Here is a 3,139-nt window from a genome sequence, read left to right as displayed (position 1 = left end):
AGCAATGATTTGGATACTTTTCGTTCACGAATCCAGGAGGTTGCTCCACATACACAGTTTCTTCGAGTTCTCCATTGAGAAATGCACACTTGACGTCCATTTGGAAAACCTCAAAGTTTTTGTGGGCAACATTAGCTAGAAATATTCTTACAGATTCCAGCCTAGCTACAGGAACGAAAGTCTCTTCATAATCAATCCCTTCCTCCTGACAATATCCTTTCACTACCAGACGAGCTTTGTTCCTTATAACGTTCCCTTCCTTGTCCATTTTGTTCCTAAAGACCCATTTGAGAGCAACAACTGAGGCATCTGGAGGAGTTGGAATGAGGCGCCAGACTTTGTTCCTCTCGAATTCGTTCAGTTCATCTTGCATGGCTTGAACCCAATCGGAGTGATCAAGAGCAGTATTAACTGTCTTCGGTTCAACTTTTGATACGAATGAGTTAAACATGCAGAATTCAACTTTGGAAAATAAGGATGTCTGCTTTGCCTTGAGTTGTGATCGGGTCAGAACCTTTTCAGAGACATCACCAACAACTTGAGAGACAGGATGATCTCTAGTCCATTTGGTGAGAGGAGGATAGTTTGGATCAAAGGTTGGATCCAGTTCAGCATTTATCATTTCTTCTGGTTCGGACTAGCTTTCATAGTCGTATGACATATCAGCTTGCTCCCCCTCGATAGATGAGCTTTCAGGAATACGTTGCGAATCTTGACCTTCAGAGGTTTCTTTTGGTGTTGAGCTTACGGGCGTTGATGCACCTTCGGATGGTGAAGCACTTTCGGTTGGTGAAGTGCTTTCGGGAGCAGTTGGAGACCTTGGCTCCCCCTCAACATGTGAGGTCGGCTGAGTTGACGATGGTTGATCCTCCCCCTCGACTAAAGCATTATGTGGTGGAGGTTCATCAGAACTTGATCCTCCTTCATTCATTCTCCTTGCAGCATCTTCAACAATTTGTTTCATTGTGATCTACCTTATTGTCTGCTGCACCTGCTTATGAGAGAGTGGCTTTCTCTGGTTCGTCAAATAGCTCCATAAACTTCTCGAATAGATTAGCGATTGAGACTGTGACTTGGCCAGTTTGAGGATAGATTTCCCCAGCTGTGTCTTCTTTGGCCTGTACCTTTTTGACATAGCTATCATCGAAAGTCACGTAATAAGTCTCTTCGATTTTCCTCGAACGCTTGTTTAATACCCTGTACACTTTGGAAGTGAGAGAATAGCCCAGAAATATTCCTTCGTCGACTTTGGCATCGAACTTGTTGCGGTGTTCTTTAGAATTAAAGATGAAACACCGTGAACCGAACACATGGAAAAATTTCACATTGGGCTTCCTGTTATTGAGAATCTCATAAGGAGTGAGCGTGAATCACTTGTTGAGATAAGACCTGTTCTGTGTAAAACAAGCAGCAGAAATAACATCAGCCCAAAAATAAAGAGGTAAGGAAGCGAAACTTAGCATGGTTCAGGCAGCTTCACACAAAGATCGGTTTCGTCTTTCGACAATTCCGTTATGTTGAGGTGTGTAGGGAGCTGAGAAGTTGTGACTTATTCCCTTTTCTGCCAGGAATTCTTCGAATTCTCTATTTTTGAATTCCAGACCATTGTCGCTCCTGATGTTGCGAACGACCTTCTTCAGCTGTACTTCAATCTGTTTGATGAACACTTTCAGCTTATGAGTCGCTTCAGATTTAAGCTTCAGAAAGAACACCCATGTAAAACGCGAAAAGTCATCAACAATAACAAGAATATACTTGCTACCACCGATGCTTTCGATAGATGATGGACCACACAAATCAATATGAAGTAATTCTAGTGGTTCAACAACTTTAGTTTTTATTATAGATGGATGACTTTGACGACTCTGCTTCCCCATTTCGCATGCAGCACACAAATGATCTCTATCGAACTTGATCAGTGGAAGACCTCGAACATGACCTCCAGTGACAAGTTTGTTGATGTCCTTAAACTTAAGATGAGAGAGCCTTCGGTGCCATAACCAGCTTTCGTCAGATTGTGCTTTTGATAACAAGCAGATAGCTGGGTTTCCTTTGATGGGTTTGAGGTTTAGAGGAAACATTTCACCTTTACGTTCAGATTTGAGAATAACTCTTTTAGTCTTCTTCTCAATAATTTCAGAACCCTCATCGTCGAATGAGACTTTGAGACCGGTACCTCCAACAAGCTGAGATACACTGATGAGGTTGTGCTGTAGCCCTTCCACGTATGCCACCTTCCTTATCGTGAAATCACCATTAGTAATCATTCCACAGCCTTTTATGGTGCCGAAGGAGTTGTTTCCAAACTTGACGTTTCCACCATTTGAAAGAGACTTGTATTCCCTCAGCTCTGCTTTCCTCCCTGTCATGTGACACGAGCAACCACTATCAATGTACCATTCTTCGTCAAACTGCTCGTCACTGATAACCTGCAAAAATTAAGCAGATTTAGGAACCCAAAGTTTCTTGGGTACACGTGAGCCTTTCACAGGAACATGAATTGTAAGAGAGATGTCAACTAAATATGTTCGTTTTATTAGTGTTGTTTCATCTTTCTTTTTGATGGTAAAAACTTTAATTTTATTAGGGTTTGGTGTTTTCGGTTTTGACTCAGGTTTAGACACCGAAACCTTCTATTTCCCTTTTTGTTCAGCTGAAGATTGAGATTTTTGAGAAGGAACAGAATGGAATTTAGAACGAGGTGGAGAGGAATTGGAAGAATTAGAAGAATTAGATGAGTGAGAATGAGAGGGCTTAGATTGAGATGACTTCTTGGCTGGAGACTCTAGGTGACCCTTTTGCTTTTGATCATTGGTGGGACCAACCTTAGAGTTTTGATCTCTTTTGATTTCAGAACCGAACCTTTGCTTTCGGTTGGTTTCGTTCTCTGAACCGAACTTCTGCTTTCGGTTAGAGTCATTTTCAGAACCGAACCTTTGCTTTCGGTTGATGTTTTTCTCCGAACCGAACCTCTGCTTTCGGTTGTTGCAATTCTCTTGCGATTCAACAGGATTTATCTCAGACTTTAGGTTCTTGTCTTGATGTGAGAAATAAGCATTCTGGGATTGCCAGAACTGTTTTCTTTCAAAGAGATTCTTCCTATATCTCTGATTCCTTTGACGTTTTTGATTTCTCATCT

This window comes from Lactuca sativa, chromosome 1 (genome assembly GCF_002870075.4).
Source record: "Lactuca sativa cultivar Salinas chromosome 1, Lsat_Salinas_v11, whole genome shotgun sequence".
In the NCBI taxonomy this organism is placed as follows: Eukaryota; Viridiplantae; Streptophyta; class Magnoliopsida; order Asterales; family Asteraceae; genus Lactuca; species Lactuca sativa.
This window is presented reverse-complemented; position numbering follows the sequence as displayed.